This window comes from Bombina bombina, chromosome 5 (genome assembly GCF_027579735.1).
Source record: "Bombina bombina isolate aBomBom1 chromosome 5, aBomBom1.pri, whole genome shotgun sequence".
Taxonomy (NCBI): domain Eukaryota; kingdom Metazoa; phylum Chordata; class Amphibia; order Anura; family Bombinatoridae; genus Bombina; species Bombina bombina.
The window spans coordinates 294,121,359-294,148,007 of NC_069503.1; the positions used below are offsets into that span (position 1 = coordinate 294,121,359).

Sequence of the window (26,649 nt, forward strand, 5' to 3'; positions counted from 1 at the left end):
TGTAGGTATTGTATTTAATTAATTTATTGATAGTTTAGTGTTAGGTTTAATTGTAACTTAGGTTAGGATTTATTTTACATGTAATTTTGTAATTATTTTAACTAGGTAACTATTAAATAGTTATTAACTATTTAATAGCTATTGTACCTGTTTAAAATAATTACAAAGATGCCTGTAAAATAAATATTAATCCTAAAATAGCTACAATATAATTATAATTTATATTGTAGCTATATTAGGGTTTATTTTACAGGTAAGTATTTATCTTTAAATAGGAATAATTTATTTAATAAGAGTTAAATTATTTCGTTAGATTTAAATTATATTTAATTTAGGGGGGTGTTAGGGTTTGGGTTAGAGTTAGCTTTAGGGGTTAATACATTTATTATAGTAGCGGTGAGGTCCGGTCGGCAGATTAGGGGTTAATAAGTCTAGGTAAGGTAGCGGCGACGTTGGGGGCGGCAGATTAGGGGTTAATAAATATAATATAGGGGTCGGCGGTGTTAGGGGCAGCAGATTAGGGGTACATAGGTATAATGTAGGTTGCGGCGGTGTACGGAGCGGCTGATTAGGGGTTAAAAAAATATGCAGGTGTCAGCGATAGCGGGGGCGGCAGATTAGAGGTTATTAAGTGTAAGGTTAGGGGTGTTTAGACTCGGGGTACATGTTAGAGTGTTAGGTGCAGACTTAGGAAGTGTTTCCCCATAGGAAACAATGGGTCTGCGTTAGGAGCTTAACGCTGCTTTTTTGCAGGTGTTAGGTTTTTTTTCAGCTCAAACTGCCCCATTGTTTCCTATGGGGATATCGTGCACGAGCACGTTTTTGAAGCTGGCCGCGTCCGTAAGCACCGCTGGTATCGAGAGTTGCAGTGGCGGTAAATATGTCTCTACGCTCCCTTTTTGGAGCCTAACGCACTGAAAACGCAGCCATTCTGTGAACTCTAAATACCAGCGGTATTTAAAAGGTGCGGGGGGAAAAAAAGCATGCGTTAGCTACGCTGGTCGTTACTGACAAAACTCTAAATCTAGCCGTTAGTCTTTTCTTATCAGTTTTCATAGTTGTATATCTTTTTTAAAATTATATTTTTTAATAGTACAAGCTAGCAAAATGTGGAAACCTTATCACTTACCAAAAAATAAAAATTAGGGGAAAATGCAGCTAGGCATCAGTCCCATAGGGGGCGCTTCCTAAGTATATACCACTATACGCATATATAAATAATAATTGCTATATAGTATACATAAACAATAAATAATGAATTAGTCAGAAACTAATAAAAAACAACCGTGTCTGTAGGGAGTCACAAAAAAGAGCTACTACAGTCTAGTACAGTCCAATCGGGTGTAAAGATAATATAAGGTCACACTTACAAACAGTACTGGACCACTCTCTTGGCAAACAGAATCCTTGCCCAAAAAAAACTCCAAAACCAGCGTGAAAATATTCCAAACAGCAGCAAGTGTATCATAAAAACATATAGCCTGTCCTAGGCTATGGTAGCTCTTTTTTGTGACTCCCTACAGACACTGTTGCAGTATTGCTGATCAAGCCCGCGTCTATGTGCCCTGTGTACTTTCCTCAGTGAGCTGGAACACAACAAAGTTCCAGTCTGCCCCACTAGCACTATTGGGTGCGCTGTGTTTGTGAGTACTCTATCTCATATATTTTAACATCACTTATTTAAGTTAGTTATTTTTATTGAATAAGATGCGTAATTCATACAGGTTCACAAACACTTTGTAAATATTATACAGTTTATTACAAATTATTTATGTATTTTTTTTGGTGTTCAAATTTTCCTATATTAACCACCAATCCCACATATACAGAATGTTTGGAAAGTGCAAGGTCTGCTAGAGAAAATATGTACAATGTGTCAGCTACCCATGAATCGTTAATATGTGCATATTAAAAGTGATTTTTTTTTTCCTCCATAATGAATAACAAGGATAAAAGCTATGAGCATCTATGATTAAGGAGTATATCCGAAACGCTTAAGATGCGTGGTTTCTAGCCTCTCCATTATAAGGAGGAAACGTGCAATAAAAGTTTTTTTAGAAATATCACTGGAGTGCCAGACCATTCTTCAATTAAAGGATACAAGCTAACCTATTATTTAACTGTTTAACCTGAAGCTATTTAGTTGCTATTAAAATATAATGGGTTTTTTTTAAGCTGTTTAGTTGCCTAGAAGACTCTTAGATTCATACCACTCATGTATCTTCACAAAAACACCCACCAGTAGCTGGTGAAGACCTCTCCATTGCTTTATTTGGAAATGCAGAAGGTACTATAGTACCCTCTAATTTTCACCACCCTCCAATTTACTGTCATGCTCTCTGTTCTATCTAAAATTGAGTTGTAATGTATTACAGTGCTTGTGTTTGTGTGTGTGTGGGGTTTTTTTAATAGATGTTTTCTATGGTAAATAAAACCAACCAGTTGGATACAATCATGCACTTCCTTTCAGTTTCACAGCTTTTACTTAAAGTGAAACCCAATTTTTTTCTTTCATGATTCAGATAGAACATGTAGTTTTAAGCAACTTTCTCATTTACTCCTGTTATCAATTTTTCTTCATTTTCTTGGTATCTTTTTTTTAAAAAAAAAAGCAGGAATGTAAGCTTACAAGCCGGCCCATCTTTGATTCAGGTACAGCTTGCTGATTGGTGGCTAAATGTGTCTACCAATCAGCAAACGCTATCCAGGGTGCTGAACCAAAAATAGGCCGACTTGTAAGCTTTCATTCCTGCTTTTTCAAATAAAGATACCAAGAGAACGAAGAAAAATTGATAATAGGAGTATATTAGAAAGTTGCTTAAAATTGCATGCTCTGAATAATGAAATAAAAATTTGGGTTCAGTATCCCTTCAACCTTTTCTAATGCAAATATTTTTTTTTTTTACTTATATAAGACTATAAAGTCTATACAGCATCCTCATGAGCATATTAAAGAGGAATCCTTCATTGGCAAAAAATATTTCCTTCTAAATATGAGGAGAGTCCACGACAACACCAGGAGGAGGCAAAGACACCCCAGCCAAAGGCTTAAATACTCCCCCTACTTCCCTCATATCCCAGTCATTCTTTGCCTTTTGTCCCAGGAGGTTGGCAGAGAAGTGTCAGAAGATTCCTAGTAGTTCCTTATGAAGGGTATCTACCCTTCAAAATGGGACCAGAGTTTTAAGTAGTCTTGTCAGCTTCTCAGTGAGACCATTGATGAAAGTTAGAGTCTGGAGATGCAGGGAGAGTCTTTCTGCAAACCCATCCGGACTCGTATTAACAGCTCCTAAGCAATCAGTGTTGACGAGTTTCACTGCCTGCTTCTATAACTCAAGTCCATGTCAGGAGCAATGCTACAAGACTGTCAAACTTGAGAGGCTGTGTTTCTGTTCCACGGCACAGATTCCAGTAAGATCGTTTTATTTTTTATACATATGATAACGCCAGAAGACAGGGTCACAGTGGGGCTCCTTTTATTTGTATGGAATCAAGGGTTAATATCTCCTGAGGGGGATTATTGAACAGTGGGGATTAATCACATAAATTTATTTGATTATGCTGCAACATGTGTGAGATGGTTTTTGGGCTCAGGCAGATGTTGGAATGTAAAGGTTTTTACTTTTGATTGTGAGCTGCGCAGCCTGAGAGGCTTGGCGGCGCTTTTTTTTGCTAGTATTGCAGGGGCGGTCCTGCATTGCGCACCATGTGACCGGGTGTGGTCACACGTATTTCCTTTTACCGGAGAAGAAGCGGTTTCTCTGTTTTACCTGGGTCAAAGGAGGTGGTGAGTGCCCCAGCCAAGGTGCCATTTTTTCTTATTAATCAATAGTCTGCTTTGTAAGCGCAAGCTATGGAGGATTCTGATGCGTTAGAGGGTACTCCCTCATTACCTAAGTCTAATACCAGTCTATATTGTGAGGAGGCCGCAGTATACCCACCCCCTCAACTATGTTCCACATGCCTTAATAATGTAATCATGTCAAAGAAGGTTAATATGCTTGATACCACTGAGCCATCCACTTCTGAGGAGTCTCCGTCCCGAGAGGTGAGCACCCTACAGTCATCTCCTAATACACATGCAGCTTCCCTTAGCACTCCAAATCTTCCATCTGGAGGGGGCCTTTTACCGCCAGACTTTACTGCGCAGTTACAAATGGCGGTGTCTGGTGCCTGTAGTGCTTTACCTCACCCTGCTAAGCGCACGCGAAAGGTCAAATATTTCTATCCTTCCCAGGGGTCATCAACTAGTTTGTTGGATTTATCTGATACGAGATTATCCGATGATGAAGGCGCCTCTGATACTTCAGAGGGCGCACTTTCTGGGTCGGAATCTGCTGCCTCTAATCCTCAAGCTGCGGAGGAACCAGACTTTAGATTTAGGATTGAATATTTACACTTTCTGTTGAAGGAAGTTTTGGCTACATTAGAGGTTTCTGAGCCCAAATTGCCTGAGGAACCTTTGATTCCTAAATTCGATAAGGTCTACAAGGACAGGGTTGTACCACAAATTTTCCCGGTTCCTGTAAAGATGGCGAACATTATTAAGAATGAATGGGAAAGGATTGGTTCTTCCTTTTCCCCTTCGTTCTCCTTTATGAAATTGTTCCCTGTCCCGGACTCTCAATTGGAGTTGTGGGGTTCCACTTTTGCTAAATACACTACTATCCCGCTTGAGGATAGTTAGTCGTTTAAAGAGCCCATGGATAAGAATATAGAAACTCTGTTAAGAAAGATGTTTCCACATATGGGATATTTGTTTCAACCGGCAGTGGCTGTTGCTGCGGTTGCTGGAGCGGCTACCTACTGGTGCGACTCCTTATCTGAGTTTATTGAGGTGGAGGGTAAGGCCTTAAGTGTGGCTAATTCTTTTGTTTGTGATGCAAATATGCAAATTATTCGCCTGAATGCTAAGGCTTCAGGTTTTTCTGTTCAAGCCCGTAGGGCACTCTAGATGAAGTCTCTCTGCTTTAAAGGAAATATTTTATCTGGTCCAGGCTTGGACTCAATTATATCCATGGCTACTGGAGGCAAGGGTGCCGTTTTACCGCAGGATAAGAAGAACACGCCTAAGGGACAAGGTCCTAATTCTCGTTCCTTTCGTTCTGATAAATCCCAACGTCAGCAGCCCTCAGCAAAGCCCGAGCAATCCAAGGGTACTTGAAAGCCGACTCAGTCCTGGAATAAATCCAAGCAGAGCAAGAAGCCCGCCAAGACAAAGTTGGCATGAAGGGGCAGCCCCCGATCCCGCTCTGGATCACGTAGGGGGCAGACTGTCGCTCTTTTCACCTGCTTGGTTTGGGGATATGCAAGATCTGTGGGACATGGAGGTCATCGCTCAGGGATACAAGATAGGTTTCAAGTCTCATCACCCAGGGGCAGATTCCTCCTCTCAAACCTGTCTTCCGGGCCAGAAAAGAGAGAAGACTTCTGGGGTGCGTGAGGGATCTCTCCTCCCTAGGAGTCATTGTCCCGGTACCTCTCGCAGAAAGAGGTTTTGGATACTATTCAAACCTGTTTGTGGTCCCAAAGAAGCAGGGAACTTTTCGCCCGATTTTTGACCTAAAGTGCTTAAACAAATTTCTATCTGTCCTATTGTTCAAGATGGAGACAATAAGGTCCATCCTTCCCTTAGTTACCTTCAAGTTCCTAAGGTTTGCATTCCTGCACCAGCACTTCCAGTTTATTGCTCTTCCGTTTGGTCTAGCTACTGCTCCAAGAGTTTTTACAAAGGTTCTAGGGGCTCTGCTGGCAGTTGCCAGAACCAAAGGTATAGCAATAACGCCATGCTTGGACGATATTCTGGTTCAAGCACCATCTTGTCGTATGGCAGAGGACCTTTCGAAAGTGCTTCTATTTCTTCTTCGATCTCATGGATGTAAGATAAACTTAGAAAAGAGTTCTCTTATTCCCAGTACCAGGGTTGAATTCCTGGGTACTATAATAGATTCTATATCCATGAGGATATTCCTTACAGACCCGAGACGTTACAAGCTAACTTCCATTTGGCTTGCCCTCCAGATCTCCTTAAGGCACTCTGTGGCTCGGTGTATGGAGGAGATTGGTTTCATGGTGTCCAGCATTGTAAGGATATGATAGGTGTACCCTGATATATATATATATATATATATATATATATATATATATAAATTGCCCCACTCAGTCTCACACCACACCTTGGGTATTATGTTGTAATAAACACCTTTGTTATGCTCATAGATCTGAGGGAGACCAGAGGGGTCTAGAGGCAAAAGATTGAAATGAATATATGAAATATGTACATGAACTAAATTCTAAGATAGGTTTGGTGATCCAAAAGGAATTCTTGAGCAAGTTACGTATTAGAACAATGTAGACTAAGGATTTATTTATATATTGAACGAGGAGAGCTCAGACTATGCTGATAGATATCCCAGTAGAAACAAATTACCTAGCAAGGTGTAATTGGTTAATCAGGTTTAAATAGATTTTTATGGTCATGTGACAGGTGCTCTTAAAGGAGAAGTATGCAATAGCAAGGAATGAGAAACCAAGTTCCTGACAAGCATGGACATCATTCCTTTTGCCAGATTACATCTCAGACCACTACAGCTGTGCATGCTGAGACAGTGGAACGGCGATCATTCGGATCTGTCTCAACAGTTTTCTCTGGACAACCGGTCCAGAGAATCACTCTCCTGGTGGCTCTGTCCAGATCACCTGTCCCAAGGGACATCCTTCTTGAGACCATCCTGGGAGATTGTGACTATGGATGCAAGTTTATCAGGATGGGGAGCTGTTTGGGGTGCCAGGAAGGCACAGGGCCTGTGGACTCGAGAGGAATCCTTCCTCCTGATCAACATTCTGGAACTTTGGGCAATCTTCAATGCTCTGAAGGCTTGGCCTCTTCTGCGTTTGTCCCAGTTTATCAGATTCCAATCAGACAACATAACCTCCCTGGCAATGAGGAAAGTATCTTGGATTCTGGAGTGGGCGGAGGCCCACAACTGCTTGCTGTCAGCGATCCAGATTCCCGGGTTTGGACATCTGGGAAGCGGATTTCCTTAGCAGACAATCCTTACATCCGAGGAAATGGTCTCTCCATCCCGAGGTGTTTGCAGAGATTTGCAATAATTGTGGGACGCCGGAGATGGATCATTTGGCGTCCCGACTCAATTTCAAGCTGCCCAATTATGGGTCGAGGTCCAGGGATCCTCAAGCGGAGCTAATAGATACATTAGCAGCGCCTTGGGAGGTTCAACCTTATTTACATTTTCCCGCCGTTATCACTTCTTCCTTGTGTAGTGGCCTGATGATGTGGTTTGCGGACCTGGTGGGAATGTCTTCATCTCCTCCGTGGAAGTTACCTTGTCTCAGGGTCCTTTTGTTCATCAAAATCTAGATTCTCTGAGGCTGACTGTGTGGAGATTGAACGCTTTGTCCTAGTGAAGAGAAGTTTCTCTGAGAGGGTTATTGATACTCTCATTCAGGCTCATAAGCCTGTTACTCACCGCATCTATCATAAGGTGTAGAGAGCTTACTTATTCTGGTGTGAAGAGCGTGGTTTAGCCTGGCATAAGGTTAAGGCTGCCAGGATACTTTCTTTTCTCCAGGAGGGTCTGGAGAAGGGCCTTTCTGCCAGTTCCCTGAGGGGACAGATTTCGGCCCTATCTGTTTTGCTGCACAAGAGGCTCACAGAGCTCCCTGATGTGCAATCTTTCGTTAATGCCTTGATTAGAATCGGACCTGTGTTTAGATCTAATGCTCCACCTTGGAGTTTAAATCTTGTTCTTAAGTTTTTGCAATGGGCTCCATTTGAGCCTATGCATTCAGTTGACATCAAATGTTGTCCTGGAAGGGTTTTTTTCTATTGGCTATTGCGTCGGCACGCAAAGTTTCTGAAATAGCTGCCTTACAATGTGAGTTTCCTTATTTGGTGTTCCACTCTGATAACGCTGTTCTACGTACCGGCATGGGTTTTCTCCCTAAGGTTGTGTCTGATCGCAACATCAATCAGGAGATTGTGGTTCCTTCCTTGGGTCCTAATCCTCCTCCATCGAAGGAATGTTTACTTCATAATCTGGATGTTGTTTGACCTTTGAAGTTTTATTTTCAAGCTACTAAGGATTTTAGGCAAACTTCTTCCTTGTTTGTTAGCTACTCTGGGAAACATAAGGGTCTGAAGGCTTCTTCGACTTTCTTATCTTTTTGGTTGAGGAATGTTATACGCTTAGTTTATGAGTCAGCTGGGCTTAGACCTCCTCAAAGGATTACGGCTCATTCCACTAAAGCGGTGGCTTCCTCTTGGGCCTTTAAGAACGAAGCCTCTATGGATCAGATTTGTAAGGCGGCTACCTGGTCCTCCTTACATAGTTTTTCTAAATTTTACAAGTTTGACATTTTTGCTTCGGCCGAAGCAGCTTTTGGGAGAAATGTTTTGCAGGCTGTGGTGCCCTCATATTAGGGTCCGCCTCTCTTTTACCCCTCCCGTTATCATTCAGTGTCCTCTAGAGCTTGGGTATAGTTTTCCTAACAGTAAGGAATGATGCTGTGGACTCTCCTCATATTAAGAAGGAAAACATAAATTATGCTTACCTGATAATTTAATTTCCTTCTGTATGAGGAGAGTCCAGGGCCCCGCACGTATACTCCGATGGGCGGACCAAAATTAGGTTTTCTCTTCTGGCACCATTTATACCCTGATATTTCTCCAATTGTTCCTTGTTCCCTTGGCAAAATGACTGGGATATGAGGGAAGTAGGGGGAGTATTTAAGCCTTTGGCTGGGGTGTCTTTGCCTCCTCCTGGTGGCCAGGTTCAGTAAGGAATGATGCCGTGGACTCTCCTCATACAGAAGGAAATGAAATTATCAGGTAAGCATAATTTATGTTTTTAAAAATCCAGCAATCAGAAATAGCAAAAAACATACAGGGTTAAAGGGATATGATACCCCTTTCTCTTGATTCAGATAGAGCATACATTTTTAACAGCTTTCCAATTTACTTATATTATCAATGTTGCTTCATTCTCTTGGTAGCCTTTGTTGCAAGAGCAGCAATACACTATTTGGAGCTAGCAGAACACATCGGTAAGCCAATGACAAAAGGCATATATGGGCAGCCACCAACCAGCAGCTAGTTCCCAGCTCCTGGACCTACCTAGGTATGCTTTGCAACAAGGAATCCCTTGAGAACTAAGCAAATTAGATAATAGAAGTAAATTAGAAAGTTGTTTAAATATGTATGATCTGTCCAAATCAGGAATGAAAAAAATTGTTTCATATCCCTTCAGAATGTATTTGATTTAAATTGAATTGATTTATATCACAATTTAAATCACTAGTCAATAAGACTGATTTAAATTGATTTTTACAATAATAACTTTTTCAGATTGTTTTTACGGTTATATCAGACCATTACTGATTTGGTTATATTTAATTAGATATGCATTAATAGATTATTGAAATTAATGAAATTATTGGGAGGTGAACTATCTGCAGTTAAATAGGTTAATCATTCATATTTGACAAACTTTTCAGCTGTACTTTATTAGAAGGAGATACATAACGATTGCCTTAATAATAACAATTTAAATAGCTTTATTTATCTAAAGAAAATAACCATTACCTTAATAATAGCAATTTAAATAGTTTTATTTAACTAAAACAATAAAATTATTATTTATTTTTAATGCTTGCCCCACTCTCCTCACTCTTAAAGGGACACTCTACACCAACATTTTTATTGCTTAAAAAGATAGATAATCCCTTTATTACCTATTCCCCAGTTTTGCATAACTAACAAATTTATATTAATATATGTTTTACCTCTGTGATTACCTTGTATCTAAGCCTCTGCAAACTGCCCCATTATCTCAGTGCTTTTGACAGACATGCAGTTTAGCCAATCAGTGCAGACTCCTAAATAACTCCACGGGCGTGAGCACAATGTTATCTATATGACACACATGAACTAGAACTGTCTAACTGTGAAAAACTTTCAAAATGCACTGAGCTAAGAGGCGGTTTTCAATGGTTTAGAAATCAGTTTGAGCCTCCTAGGTTTAGCTTTTCAAAAATACCACCAAGGGAACAAATCAAATTTGATGATAAAAGTAAATTAGAAAGTTGTTTAAAACTGCATGGCTTATCTGAAACATGAACGTTTAATTTTGACTAGACTGTCCCTTTAAGTCCTTGTTCAGATCTATTCCACTCCAAACAATCTTCTATTCAGTGAGCTTCTTGAAAAATAGTATGGGTTGATTTTATGTACATAGAGTTACAGGGGATCAATGTCATTAAAAGGACAGTAAAGTCAAAAGTAAACTTTATTGATTCAGAAAGAACATGCAGTTTTTAGCAATTTGCCAATTTACTTTTCTTATCTAATGTGCTTCGTTCTCTTGGTATCCATTGTTGAAAAGCATATATTGGGAGGCTCAGAAGCAATGCACTGCTATGAGCTAGCCGATTGTCACTGTCTCACACAATGTGTTCAGCTTGGCCCCAATAGAGCATTAGGATACCAAGAGAATGAAGCAAATTTGATTATAGAAGTAAATCTGAAAAGTGTATGCTCTATATGAAACCCTAAAGTTTTCTTTAAGTGATTATGTCCATTTTTTCTCAACTTTGTATGTTTATTTTATAACATTTTGCTTTGAAGCAGGGGCATATTATTATTATTTCTACAGATACAAATTCACAGTTTTGAGAACTACAAAACCAATAATATGTGATATCTTCATGAATATACATCATCTTGCTATATAATTTAAACTAATCTGTATTTCAGGAAGAATAGCCTTTAGGTTATAATGTATTTTAAATAGAAACTATATTTAGATATATTTTTTTCCTCAATAAAATCTGATTTAACCCCTTAACGACCAGCGCCGTACCCTGTACGACGCTGGTCGTTAATCCCTTAAGGACGCTGTCCTGGGACTCTCTCTGCTGTGATTTTGCTAAAAGTAGCAAGATCGAGCTATTTCTGCATGCCCTACAAGTGGGGCCGTGAAGAAATAGACTTGCAGAAGTACTGATGTGTCCCTCTCTCTATATCGGGCAGCAGTTGTAGTGTGGGAGGGTTAGGAGGGAGGAGGGTGGGCAGCCCATCGCTGGAGGAGGCGGGTGAAGGGGGCGGGAACAAGTGGGACCACTACACTACAGAAAAAAACAAACACTGAGAGCGACAGGGAGGGGGAAGGAGTGTGAAGGAGTGGAGGGGGATTAGAGGGTTGGGAAATCAATGTATTTTTTTTTTTAGAAAACTAAGATGGTGGAAATGAGATAGAGGGAGGAGGGTTAGAGATCTTTTTGGGAGGGATCAGGGAGGTGGGAGGGTAAGGGGGTAATCCTACATTGAAGAAAATTAATAGTAACTATTTCTCCAACATTGGTGTGTCCGGTCCACTGCATCATCCATTACTTGTGGGAAATGTTCTCCCCCACAGGGAAAGGCAAGGAGAGCACACAGCAAGAGCTGTCCATATAGCTCCCCCTCTGGCTCCGCCCCCCAGTCATTCTCCTTGCCGCTCTGAACAAGTAGCATCTACCACGGGGATGGCGAGGAGTTTGTGGTGTTAGTTGTAGTTTTTTATTCTTCTATCAAGAGTTTGTTATTTTAAAATAGTGCTGGCTTGTACTATTTACTCTATAACAGAAAAGTGATGAAGATTTCTGTTTAAGAGGGCTATGATATTAGCACAAGTAACTAAAATCCATTACTGTTACCATGCAGGACTGTTGAAACAAGAGAACTTCAGTTGGGGGTAACAGTTTGCAGACTCATCTGCTTCAGGTATGACTAGTCTCCTTCTAACAACACAGGCTAATGCTAGATGACAGTCATTTTTCCCCTCAGGGGAAACGGTAAGCCATTTTTCTTTCACCTCAGCAAAAAAGATAACAGGCTTCCCCTTTTTGTTTTTTATGCTGGTAGACACTCTTAGGGGCTAAATCGATTGGTTTTTATTACAATATTATACCATTTGAAATATTTTATAAGCTCACATACACTTGGGAACGTTTTTTATTGATCTGGCTTGTTTTAGACACCTAAATCTAGTCAGGAAGGCCCCTTCACTCTAGTGTCCTGAGGGAGGAAGCCTCATTTTGGCACTTCAGCTGTGCAGTTGAATTTCAAGGCAGTGCATGCAGATTCATGTGAGAGGGTCCTGTGGTTCAGAAAGTTACTCCAAAAGGCTTTTTTCTCCAACATAGGTGTGTCCGGTCCACGGCGTCATCCTTACTTGTGGGATATTCTCCTCCCCAACAGGAAATGGCAAAGAGCCCAGCAAAGCTGGTCACATGATCCCTCCTAGGCTCCGCCTTCCCCAGTCATTCTCTTTGCCGTTGTACAGGCAACATCTCCACGGAGATGGCTTAGAGTTTTTTAGTGTTTAACTGTAGTTTTTATTATTCAATCAAGAGTTTGTTATTTTAAAATAGTGCTGGTATGTACTATTTACTCTGAAACAGAAAAGAGATGAAGATTTCTGTTTGTAAGAGGAAAATGATTTTAGCAACCGTTACTAAAATCGATGGCTGTTCCACACAGGACTGTTGAGAGGAATTAACTTCAGTTGGGGGAACAGTGAGCAGACTTTTGCTGCTTGAGGTATGACACATTCTAACAAGACGATGTAATGCTGGAAGCTGTCATTTTCCCTATGGGATCCGGTAAGCCATTTTTATTACAGACAGAAAAAAAGGGCTTCACAAGGGCTTTTTAAGACTGTAGACATTTCTGGGCTAAATCGATTTATATATAAACATATTTTATACTCCATAGCCTTGAGGAATTATTTTATCTTGGGAATTTTGTAAAATAACCGGCAGGCACTGTATTGGACACCTTATTCTCTAGGGGCTTTCCCTAATCATAGGCAGAGTCTCATTTTCGCGCCTGTATTGCGCACTTGTTTTTGAGAAGCATGACATGCAGATGCATGTGTGAGGAGCTCTGATACATAGAAAAGACTTTCTGAAGGCGTCATTTGGTATCGTATTCCCCTTTGGGCTTGGTTGGGTCTCAGCAAAGCAGATACCAGGGACTGTAAAGGGGTTAAATATAAAAACGGCTCCGGTTCCGTTATTTTAAGGGTTAAAGCTTCCAAATTTGGTGTGCAATACTTTTAAGGCTTTAAGACACTGTGGTAAAATTTTGGTGAATTTTGAACAATTCCTTCATACTTTTTCGCAATTGCAGTAATAAAGTGTGTTCAGTTTAAAATTTAAAGTGACAGTAACGGTTTTATTTTAAAACGTTTTTTGTACTTTGTTATCAAGTTTATGCCTGTTTAACATGTCTGAACTACCAGATAGACTGTGTTCTGAATGTGGGGAAGCCAAGGTTCCTTCTCATTTAAATAGATGTGATTTATGTGACACAAAATTTAGAGAAAATGATGCCCAAGATGATTCCTCAAGTGAGGGGAGTAAGCATGGTACTGCATCATCCCCTCCTTCGTCTACACCAGTCTTGCCCACACAGGAGGCCCCTAGTACATCTAGCGCGCCAATACTCCTTACTATGCAACAATTAACGGCTGTAATGGATAATTCTATCAAAAACATTTTAGCCAAAATGCCCACTTATCAGCGAAAGCGCGACTGCTCTGTTTTAGAAAATACTGAAGAGCATGAGGACGCTGATGATATTGGTTCTGAAGGGCCCCTACACCAGTCTGAGGGGGCCAGGGAGGTTTTGTCTGAGGGAGAAATTTCAGATTCAGGGAAAATTTCTCAACAAGCTGAACCTGATGTGATTACATTTAAATTTAAGTTGGAACATCTCCGCGCTCTGCTTAAGGAGGTGTTATCCACTCTGGATGATTGTGAGAATTTGGTCATTCCAGAGAAACTATGTAAAATGGACAAGTTCCTAGAGGTCCCGGGGCCCCCCGAAGCTTTTCCTATACCCAAGCGGGTGGCGGACATTGTAAATAAAGAATGGGAAAGGCCCGGTATACCTTTCGTCCCTCCCCCCATATTTAAAAAATTGTTTCCTATGGTCGACCCCAGAAAGGGCTTATGGCAGACAGTCCCCAAGGTCGAGGGGGCGGTTTCTACTCTAAACAAACGCACCACTATACCCATAGAAGATAGTTGTGCTTTCAAAGATCCTATGGATAAAAAATTAGAAGGTTTGCTTAAAAAGATGTTTGTTCAGCAAGGTTACCTTCTACAACCAATTTCATGCATTGTCCCTGTCACTACAGCCGCGTGTTTCTGGTTCGATGAGCTAGAAAAGGCGATCAATAATAATTCTTCTTCTTATGAGGAGATTATGGACAGAATTCGTGCTCTTAAATTGGCTAATTCTTTCACCCTAGACGCCACTTTGCAATTGGCTAGGTTAGCGGCGAAAAATTCTGGGTTTGCTATTGTGGCGCGCAGAGCGCTTTGGTTAAAATCTTGGTCAGCGGATGCGTCTTCCAAGAACAAATTGCTTAACATTCCTTTCAAGGGGAAAACGCTGTTTGGCCCTGACTTGAAAGAGATTATCTCTGATATCACTGGGGGCAAGGGCCACGCCCTTCCTCAGGATAGGTCTTTCAAGGCCAAAAATAAACCTAATTTTCGTCCCTTTCGCAGAAACGGACCAGCCCCAAGTGCTACGTCCTCTAAGCAGGAGGGTAATACTTCTCAAGCCAAACCAGCCTGGAGACCAATGCAAGGCTGGAACAAAGGAAAGCAGGCCAAGAAACCTGCCACTGCTACCAAGACAGCATGAGATGTTGGCCCCCGATCCGGGACCGGATCTGGTGGGGGGCAGACTCTCTCTCTTCGCTCAGGCTTGGGCAAGAGATGTTCTGGATCCTTGGGCGCTAGAAATAGTCTCCCAAGGTTATCTTCTGGAATTCAGGGGGCTTCCCCCAAGGGGGAGGTTCCACAGGTCTCAATTGTCTTCAGACCACATAAAAAGACAGGCATTCTTGCATTGTGTAGAAGACCTGTTAAAAATGGGAGTGATTCATCCTGTTCCATTAGGAGAACAAGGGATGGGGTTCTACTCCAATCTATTCATAGTTCCCAAAAAAGAGGGAACGTTCAGACCAATCTTAGATCTCAAGATCCTAAACAAGTTTCTCAAGGTTCCATCGTTCAAAATGGAAACCATTCGAACAATTCTTCCTTCCATCCAGGAAGGTCAATTCATGACCACGGTGGATTTAAAGGATGCGTATCTACATATTCCTATCCACAAGGAACATCATCGGTTCCTAAGGTTCGCATTCCTGGACAAGCATTACCAGTTTGTGGCACTTCCGTTCGGATTAGCCACTGCTCCAAGGATTTTCACAAAGGTACTAGGGTCCCTTCTAGCGGTGCTAAGACCAAGGGGCATTGCAGTAGTACCTTACTTGGACGACATTCTGATTCAAGCGTCGTCCCTTCCTCAAGCAAAGGCTCACACGGACATTGTCCTGGCCTTTCTCGGATCTCACGGATGGAAAGTGAACGTAGAAAAGAGTTCTCTATCTCCGTCAACAAGGGTTCCCTTCTTGGGAACAATAATAGACTCCTTAGAAATGAGGATTTTTCTGACAGAGGCCAGAAAAACAAAACTTCTGAACTCTTGTCAAATACTTCATTCTGTTCCTCTTCCTTCCATAGCGCAGTGCATGGAAGTAATAGGTTTGATGGTAGCGGCAATGGACATAGTTCCTTTTGCGCGCATTCATCTAAGACCATTACAACTGTGCATGCTCAGTCAGTGGAATGGGGACTATACAGACTTGTCTCCGACGATACAAGTAAATCAGAGGACCAGAGATTCACTCCGTTGGTGGCTGTCCCTGGACAACCTGTCACAGGGGATGAGCTTCCGCAGACCAGAGTGGGTAATTGTCACGACCGACGCCAGTCTGGTGGGCTGGGGCGCGGTCTGGGGACCCCTGAAAGCTCAGGGTCTTTGGTCTCGGGAAGAATCTCTTCTACCGATAAATATTCTGGAACTGAGAGCGATATTCAATGCTCTCAAGGCTTGGCCTCAGCTAGCAAAGGCCAAGTTCATACGGTTTCAATCAGACAACATGACAACTGTTGCATATATCAACCATCAGGGGGGAACAAGGAGTTCCCTGGCGATGGAAGAAGTGACCAAAATCATTCAATGGGCGGAGACTCACTCCTGCCACTTGTCTGCAATCCACATCCCAGGAGTGGAAAATTGGGAAGCGGATTTTCTGAGTCGTCAGACATTTCATCCGGGGGAGTGGGAACTCCATCCGGAAATCTTTGCCCAAATTACTCAACTGTGGGGCATTCCAGACATGGATCTGATGGCCTCTCGTCAGAACTTCAAGGTTCCTTGCTACGGGTCCAGATCCAGGGATCCCAAGGCGACTCTAGTAGATGCACTAGTAGCACCTTGGACCTTCAAACTAGCTTATGTATTCCCGCCGTTTCCTCTCATCCCCAGGCTGGTAGCCAGGATCAATCAGGAGAGGGCATCGGTGATCTTGATAGCTCCTGCGTGGCCACGCAGGACTTGGTATGCAGACCTGGTGAATATGTCATCGGCTCCACCATGGAAGCTACCTTTGAGACGAGACCTTCTTGTTCAAGGTCCGTTCGAACATCCGAATCTGGTCTCACTCCAACTGACTGCTTGGAGATTGAACGCTTGATCTTATCAAAGCGAGGATTCTCAGATTCTGTCATTGATACTCTTGTTCAGGCCAGAAAGCCTGTAACTAGAAAAATTTACCACAAAATATGGAAAAAATATATCTGTTGGTGTGAATCTAAAGGATTCCCTTGGGACAAGGTAAAAATTCCTAAGATTCTATCCTTTCTTCAAGAAGGTTTGGAGAAAGGATTATCTGCAAGTTCCTTGAAGGGACAGATTTCTGCCTTGTCTGTGTTACTTCACAAAAAGCTGGCAGCTGTGCCAGATGTTCAAGCCTTTGTTCAGGCTCTGGTTAGAATCAAGCCTGTTTACAAACCTTTGACTCCTCCTTGGAGTCTCAATTTAGTTCTTTCAGTTCTTCAGGGGGTTCCGTTTGAACCCTTACATTCCGTTGATATTAAGTTATTATCTTGGAAAGTTTTGTTTTTGGTTGCAATTTCTTCTGCTAGAAGAGTTTCAGAATTATCTGCTCTGCAGTGTTCTCCTCCTTATCTGGTGTTCCATGCAGATAAGGTGGTTTTACGTACTAAACCTGGTTTTCTTCCGAAAGTTGTTTCTAACAAAAACATTAACCAGGAGATAGTCGTGCCTTCTTTGTGTCCGAATCCAATTTCAAAGAAGGAACGTTTGTTGCACAATTTGGATGTTGTTCGTGCTCTAAAATTCTATTTAGATGCTACAAAGGATTTTAGACAAACATCTGCCTTGTTTGTTGTTTATTCTGGTAAAAGGAGAGGTCAAAAAGCAACTTCTACCTCTCTCTCTTTTTGGATTAAAAGCATCATCAGATTGGCTTACGAGACTGCCGGACGGCAGCCTCCTGACAGAATCACAGCTCATTCCACTAGGGCTGTGGCTTCCACATGGGCCTTCAAGAACGAGACTTCTGTTGATCAGATATGTAAGGCAGCGACTTGGTCTTCACTGCACACTTTTACTAAATTTTACAAGTTTGATACTTTTGCTTCTTCTGAGGCTATTTTTGGGAGAAAGGTTTTGCAAGCCGTGGTGCCTTCCATCTAGGTGACCTGATTTGCTCCCTCCCTTCATCCGTGTCCTAAAGCTTTGGTATTGGTTCCCACAAGTAAGGATGACGCCGTGGACCGGACACACCTATGTTGGAGAAAACAGAATTTATGTTTACCTGATAAATTACTTTCTCCAACGGTGTGTCCGGTCCACGGCCCGCCCTGGTTTTTTAATCAGGTCTGATAATTTATTTTCTTTAACTACAGTCACCACGGTATCATATGGTTTCTCCTATGCAAATATTCCTCCTTTACGTCGGTCGAATGACTGGGGAAGGCGGAGCCTAGGAGGGATCATGTGACCAGCTTTGCTGGGCTCTTTGCCATTTCCTGTTGGGGAGGAGAATATCCCACAAGTAAGGATGACGCCGTGGACCGGACACACCGTTGGAGAAAGTAATTTATCAGGTAAACATAAATTCTGTTTTCTGTGAATGGTGACCCCTAAGGAAGGGAAAAAGCTGCAGCAAGGCTGTAGCTGGGATTGTGGTGTGTAAAAACAGTTAAATCCAACAATTAGCTCCGGTTTGCTTGTTTTAAGAGCTAGAGTCTCCATATTTGCTGTGCAATACTTTCTAAGCATTAAGACACTGGGGTCCAAATTTCAGAAAAATCGGATATTGCCTTCATAGTTTTTTGAACATTCAGAAATAAATGTGTCATTTTATTATTTAAAGAGACAGTAACGTTTTTGTTTAAAATCGTTTTTATTGCATTGTTTGCCTGCCTAAATCTGTTTAACATGTCTGTTCCATCAGATAACCTATGTTCTATGTGTATAGAGACTAATGTGGTTCCCCCTTCGAGTGTTTGTGATAATTGCGCCATAGCGTTCAAACAAAATCAGGACAGCTCTGTTATTTTTCATAATGTTGCCCAAGATGATTTATCTAATGAAGGTAGTGGGGATAGCTCTACATCCTCTCCTTCTGTGTCTACACCAGCTTTGCCCGCGCAGGCGACACCTAGCGCGCCAGTGCTTATTTCTATGCAACAATTATCAGCAGTAGTGGATAATTCTATAGCAAATCTTTTATCCAAACTGCCAGTTTTTCAGAGAAAGCGTGATTGTTCAGTTTTAAATACAGATAAAAAGGATGAACAATCAGACGCTGACGATGCCTTATCTATTTTACCCTCACATCAATCGGAATTGGCTGTGAGGGAAGGGCTGTCTGAGGGTGAAATTTCAGACTCAGGAAGAACCTGATCTAGTGGCATTTAAGTTTAAGCTAGAACATCTCCGCGCTTTGCTTAAGGAAGTATTAGCTACTCTGGATGACTGTGATTCCATGGTAGTACCAGAGAAGTTGTGCAAATTGGACAAATTTTTAGAGGTCCCAGTGCACGACGACGCTTTTCCAATACCTAAGAGGGTAGCGAACATAGTGGAAAAGGAGTGGGAGAAGCCAGGTGTACCCTTTGCCCCACCTCCTATATTTAAGAAAATGTTTCCCATAGTAGACCCTAGAAGGGACGCATGGCAAACGGTCCCGAAGGTTGAGGGAGCTGTTTCAACACCAGCGAAGCGCATAACTATTCCTATAAAGGACAGCTGCGCTTTCAAAGATCCTATGGATAAAAAATTGGAAGGATTGCTTAAAAAGATTTTTGTTCAGCAAGGGTTCATCCTTCAACCAGCTACGTGTGTTATTACTGTCACTTCAGCGGCGTCCTTTTGGTTCGAAGAACTAGAAAGGTCGCTCCAGAAAGAGACTTCCTATGAAGAAGTCATGGACAATGCCGCCTTTCAAATAACGAAATTGGCGGCGAAAAACTCAGGTTTTGCTATAATAGCGCGGAGGGCGATTTGGCTAAAATCCTGGTCGGCAGACGTGTTGTCCAAGACTAAGTTACTGAATATTCCTTTCAAGGGTAAGACCCTTTTTGGGCCGGAATTGAAGGAAATTATTTCAGACATCACTGGAGGTAAGGGCCATGCCCTCCCACAGGATAGGCCTTTTAAGGCTAAGAACAAGTCTAATTTTCGTTCCTTTCGCAATTTCAGGAACGGACCGGCTAATAACTCCACTGCCGCTAGACAAGAAGGTAACGTGGCCCAGCCCAAACCCGCTTGGAAGCCCATGCAAGGCTGGAACAAGGGTAAACAAACCAAGAAACCTGCTGCTGCTACCAAGACAGCATGAAGGGGTAGCCCCCGATCCGGGACCGGATCTGGTAGGGGGCAGACTATCTCTCTTCGCTCAGGCTTGGGCAAGAGATGTTCTGGATCCCTGGGCACTAGAGATAGTTTCCAAGGGATACCTGTTAGAATTCAAGGGACTTCCTCCAAAGGGAAGGTTCCACCTGTCTCGCTTATCTTCAGACCAGATAAAGAAACAGGCATTCTTACATTGTGTAAGAGACCTATCAAAGATGGGAGTGATAAACCCAGTCCCCTCCGGGGAACAAGGTCTAGGGTTTTACTCAAACCTGTTTGTGGTTCCCAAAAAAGAGGGAACTTTCAGGCCAATTCTGGATTTAAAGATATTAAACAAGTTCCTCAGAGTTCCATCCTTCAAGATGGAAACCATTCGGACAATCTTACCAACAATCCAGCAGGGTCAATTTTTGACTACCGTGGATCTGAAGGATGCGTATCTGCATATCCCAATCCACAAATCTCATCATCAGTTCCTGAGGTTCGCCTTTCTGGACAAACATTACCAGTTTGTGGCTCTTCCATTCGGTTTAGCCTCCGCTCCCAGATTTTTCACAAAGGTGCTAGGGTCTTTTCTAGCGGTCCTAAGATCGAGGGGCATCGCTGTAGCACCTTATCTAGACGACATCCTAATCCAAGCGTCGTCTCTTTCCAAAGCGAGGGCTCATACAGACATTGTGTTGGCTTTTCTCAGATCTCACGGGTGGAAAATGAACATAGAAAAAAGTTCACTGTCACCGTCCACAAGGGTTCCTTTTCTGGGAACAATAATAGATTCTGTGGAAATGAAGATCTTTCTCACAGACGTCAGAAAGACAAAGCTTCTAAAAGCTTGTCGAGTTCTTCACTCTATTCCTCAACCCTCCATAGCTCAATGCATGGAAGTAATAGGACTAATGGTCGCAGCAATGGATGTGGTTCCTTTTGCTCGAATTCATCTAAGACCATTACAGCTGTGCATGCTCAATCAGTGGAATGGGGACTATACAGACTTGTCTCCCCAAATTCAAGTAGACCAGGTAACCAGGGACTCACTTCTCTGGTGGTTGACCCAGGATCACCTGTCTCAGGGAATGAGTTTCCGCAGACCGGAGTGGGTCATTGTCACGACCAACGCCAGCCTCTTGGGGTGGGGCGCGGTCTGGGACTCTCTGAAAGCTCAGGGCCTATGGTCGCGGGAAGAGTCGCTTCTCCCGATAAACATTTTGGAACTAAGAGCTATATTCAATGCGCTCCTGGCTTGGCCTCAGCTAGTGGAAGCCAGGTTCATAAGATTTCAGTCGGACAACATAACGACTGTTGCGTACATCAATCATCAGGGGGGAACAAAGAGTTCCCTAGCGATGAAGGAAGTAACCAAGATAATCCAATGGGCAGAGAATCACTCCTGCCATCTATCTGCTATTCACATCCCAGGAGTAGACAACTGGGAGGCGGACTATTTGAGTCGTCAGACTTTCCATCCGGGGGAGTGGGAACTCCATCCGGAGGTCTTTGCTCAGTTAACCCAATTATGGGGCATTCCAGACATGGATCTAATGGCGTCCCGTCAGAACTTCAAGATTCCTTGCTACGGGTCCAGATCCAGGGATCCCAAGGCGACTCTAGTGGATGCATTAGTGGCGCCTTGGTCGTTCAACCTAGCATATGTGTTTCCACCGTTTCCTCTCCTCCCCAGGCTCATAGCCAGGATCAAACAGGAGAAGGCCTCTGTGATTCTGATAGCTCCTGCGTGGCCATGCAGGACTTGGTATGCAGACCTGGTGAATATGTCATCGGCTCCACCATGGAAGCTACATTTGAGACAGGACCTTCTAGTACAAGGTCCATTCGAACATCCCAATCTAGTTTATCTGCAGCTGACTGCTTGGAAATTGAACGCTTGATTTTATCCAAGCGTGGGTTTTCAAATTCTGTGATTGATACTCTGGTCCAAGCCAAAAAACCTGTGACTAGAAGGATTTACCATAAAATATGGAAAAAATATATCTGTTGGTGTGAATCCAAAGGATTGTCCTGGAGTAAGATTAAAATTCCAAAGATTCTCTCCTTTCTCCAAGAAGGTTTGGATAAAGGATTGTCAGCTAGTTCTCTAAAAGGACAGTTTTCTGCATTATCCGTCTTGTTGCACAAACGACTGGCAGCTTTGCCAGATGTACAAGCTTTTGTTCAGGCTTTGGTTAGAATCATGCCTGTTTACAGACCCATGACTCCTCCTTGGAGTCTAAATTTAGTTCTTTCAGTTCTTCAAGGGGTTCCGTTTGAACCTTTACATTCCATAGATATTAAGTTACTATCTTGGAAAGTTCTGTTTTTGGTTGCTATTTCTTCTGCTAGAAGAGTTTCTGAATTATCTGCTTTGCAGTGTGATCCACCCTATCTGGTGTTCCATTCAGATAAGGTTGTTTTGCGTACTAAGCCTGGTTTTCTTCCAAAAGTTGTTTCCAACAAGAACATCAACCAGGAAATAGTTGTTCCTTCTTTGTGTCCGAATCCAGTTTCAAAGAAGGAACGTTTATTACACAATTTAGATGTTGTTCGTGCTTTAAAGTTCTATTTAGAAGCAACAAAATATTTTAGACAAACCTCATCCTTGTTTGTCGTTTACTCTGGTAAGAGGAGAGGTCAAAAAGCTACTGCTACCTCTCTCTTTCTGGCTGAAAAGCATTATCCGCTTGGCTTATGAGACTGCCGGACGGCAGCCTCCTGACCGTATCACAGCTCACTCTACTAGGGCTGTGGCTTCCACATGGGCCTATAAGAACGAGGCTTCTGTTGACCAGATATGTAAGGCAGCGACTTGGTCTTCTCTGCACACTTTTGCCAAATTCTACAAATTTGATATTTTTGCTTCTTCGGAGGCTGTTTTTGGGAGAAAGGTTTTGCAAGCCGTGGTGCCTTCTGTTTAGGTAACCTGATTTGCTCCCTCCCTTCATCCGTGTCCTAAAGCTTTGGTATTGGTTCCCACAAGTAATGGATGACGCCGTGGACACACCAATGTTGGAGAAAACAGAATTTATGCTTACCTGATAAATTACTTTCTCCAACGGTGTGTCCGGTCCACGGCCCGCCCTGGTTTTTTTAATCAGGTTGAAAAAAATTTTCTTTATACACTACAGTCACCACGGCACCCTATAGTTTCTCCTTTTTCTCCTAACCGTCGGTCGAATGACTGGGGGGCGGAGCCAGAGGGGGAGCTATATGGACAGCTCTTGCTGTGTGCTCTCCTTGCCTTTCCCTGTGGGGGAGAACATTTCCCACAAGTAATGGATGACGCCGTGGACCGGACACACCGTTGGAGAAAGTAATTTATCAGGTAAGCATAAATTCTGTTTTAAAAAAAAAGGTCTAAAACTGTACACTGGCAGACTGTCTGCCAGTACTTAAGATGGAGGTAACCAGTGTGTGTGTGTGGGGAGAGCTGTTTGAGAGGGATCAGGGGGTGGGAAGTGTCAGGTGTGAGGCTAATCTCTACACTAAAGCTAAAATTAACCTTACAAGCTACCTAATTAACCCCTTCACTGCTGGGAATAATACAAGTGTGGTGCGCAGCTGCAATTAGCGGCCTAAAAAGCTATGGAAAAGCCATATATATGTCTGCTAATGCTGAACAAAGGGGATCCCAGATAAGCTTTTATAACCACTTGTGCCATGATTACACAAACAGTATGTAAATAATTATAGCGAGAAACCCAAAGTTTGTGAAAACAAATTTTTTTTTTTTTTTAATTTGATCGCATTTGTCGGTGAAATGGTGGCATGAAATATAATAAAATGGGCCTAGATCAATTCTTTGTGTTGTCTACTATATATATATATATATATATATATATATATATATATATAAAGTGAGCAAATGGAGTCCAGCACCATATATCATAGATATTTTCCAAACTGTGTGCTCGTCACTGTAGAGTATCACCAAGACTCCAATGTATACAGTCCATGTGCAAAGTGTGACAGCACCACAACACAAAGTTTTCTTTAAAGGTGAAAAATTCTCTCTTTATTAGGATATCACAACCTTAAAAAAGCGACGTTTCGGACCTACATGGTCCTTAATCATGCATAGTTAAAACAATTAAACACACATTTAAAAAGGGTATCTGGGCCAATCAGGTTTCAACTTCCAATGCTAATTGGGTTAACTCATACCTCTCCAGGTATTGTAAGATTCCTTTTATTAGTGACCTCTAGTAGCACCAGAGTATATATACAATGCTAATTTTTTAATTTATAAAAACAAATACAAATCATAATCCCTATTCAGACTATAAGGGTGTAATGTATCCAAACGCTTAATCCACCATACCTCTTTTTGTTTCAATTTTAATTCCCTGTTACCCCCTCTCCTGATAGGAATACTTTGCTAAGATACGAAAGCTTCCATCCAGAAACTGTATTTAATTCTATACCCAGGAGTCAGTTACTTCGTACAAAGAGGATAGTTAAGGACCAAGAGATATTGCCAGACAGATTAAGATCTATGGGCAATAAATTCATTCAAAGAGGTTACCCAAAAGAGATCATTACAAAGAGTATTGAGGAATTGGATAGAAAGCAAGTCATAGTGATAGAAGTAATGATGTCTTCAAAATAGTGAGAAAACACTGGCACTTATTGTCTAAATACAATCCAGAAGTGGAATCCAAATTGCCTCCTATGCCATCATATAGACGGGTAAAAAATCTTAGGGATAACCTTGTTAAAGCAGATGTGGGTACCATTAAACCATCTAGTACTAATTATCTGACTACACCTAATAAGGGGTGTTACCCCTGTTTACATTGTGCTCAATGCAATTCAATTATAAAAGGAAAATTCCTAGCACAAAATGATAAAAGGAAACAATATATTATTAATGGATTGTATGCATGTCACACTAACTATGTAATTTATCTACTTAAGTGTCCATTTTGGTTTTTTTTATATATTGGCGCAACCACCCAGGCCGCCAGGGATAGATTTAGTCAATATAAAACATCTATTAAATCAAAGGACATGTCATTACCAGTATCTGCACACTTTACACATATGGGACATACAGTTAGTCAGCTCCGGGTTCAAGTAATAGACCACATGCCCATACACAGGAGAGGGGGTAACAGGGAATTAAAATTGAAACAAAAAGAGGTATGGTGGATTAAGCGTTTGAATACATTACACCCTTATGGTCTGAATAGGGATTATGATTTGTATTTGTTTTTATAAATTAAAAAATTAGCATGGTATATACTCTGGTGCCACTAGAGGTCACTAATAAAAGGAATCTCACAATACCTGGACAGGTATGAGTTAACCCAATTAGCATTCGAAGTTGAAACCTGATTGGCCCAGATACCCTTTTTAAATGTGTGTTTAATTGTTTTATATATGCATGATTAAGGACCATGTATGTCCAAAACGTCGCTTTTTTAAGGTTGTTATATTCTAATAAAGAGAGAATTTTTCACCTTTAAAGAAAACTTTGTATTGTGGTGCTGTCACACTTTGCACATGGACTATATATATATATATATATATATATATATATATATATATATATATATATATATATATATATATATATATCTATATTTAATAGGTAAATAAAAAAGGCTCTATTTCTGTTTAAATGTAGTGATGGGGAAATGCTAAAAATGCTCTGGTCTTTTGGGGAAGTTTTATTCTGAATGGTTGGTCCTTAAGGGGTTAAATTTAAAGAAATGATGTGTTTTTTTTTTATTATTATTATTATTTTTTTTTTAAATCATTGATTTTTATCCACCCTGTATCCCTCTAAGACAATAGTCTTACAGGTGTCAGTCATACACAAACAATAATTGCTGCTTTTTTATGAACATGATACAAAATAATTTGAGTACCAGATTTTTTTAATACATATATTTGAACTCTCATTTTCAGACCCAATGTAATTGATAATGATTTTTTATAAAAAATTAAATGATTTGATTACTTTTCTGGGTAGCCTTAAAGGGACAGTATACACCAGAATTGTTATTGTTTAAAAAGATAGATAATCCCTTTATTACCCATTCCCTAGTTTTGCATAACCAACAAAGTTATATAAATACACTTTTTACCTCTTTGATTACCATGTATCTAAGCCTCTGCAAACTGCCCCCTTATTTCAATTCTTTTGACAGACATCCATTTTATCCAATCAGATCTGGCTCTCTATGTGGGTGAGCACAGTGTTATCTACATGTCACACATGAACTAACACCCTCTAGTGGTGAAAAACTGTTAAAATTCCCTGAGAGAAGAGGTGGCCTTCAAGGGCATAGAAATTTGCATATGAACCTCCTAGGTTTATTATTTTATTATTATTATTATTATTATACTTTATTTATTAAGCGCCAACATATTCCGCAGCGCTGTCCATGGATAAAATTCATTTAAATAAAGCAATACAAGACTTGTAAGATACAAGACAAAATTTACAAACACATACAGGAGCGATTGAGGGCCCTATTCCCGTGGGAACTTACAATCTAGAAAGGTTTAGCTTTCAACTAAGAATACCAAGAGAACAAAGCAAAATTGGTGATAAAAGTAAATTGGAAAATTGTTTAAAATTGCATGCCCTATATGAATTATGAAAGTTTATTTTGAAATAGACTGTCCCTTTAAGGATATTGCATGTGTTTCTGAATGATATGTCTGTATTTGTTCTTACACCTGGTAGAAGCCTAATGCAAGTACCACTGCAGCCCTCTATGGCAGTCTAGATGGAGCCATTGTTCGCTCATGCCATGAAATATAAAGGGTATATTTTTCTTCTTGTAAATGGTCTCCTGTTTAAAGGGATAGTAAAGTCCAAATTAAACTTCATGATT

The 26,649-nt window shown here is 41.3% G+C and overlaps 1 protein-coding gene across 1 annotated transcript in view; it reads left to right on the top strand.

Annotated features, from left to right (window-relative positions):
• VPS50 (VPS50 subunit of EARP/GARPII complex) overlaps positions 1-26,649 on the top strand; it is a 994,344-nt gene that overhangs the window by 645,409 nt on the left and 322,286 nt on the right. The window lies entirely within an intron of this gene.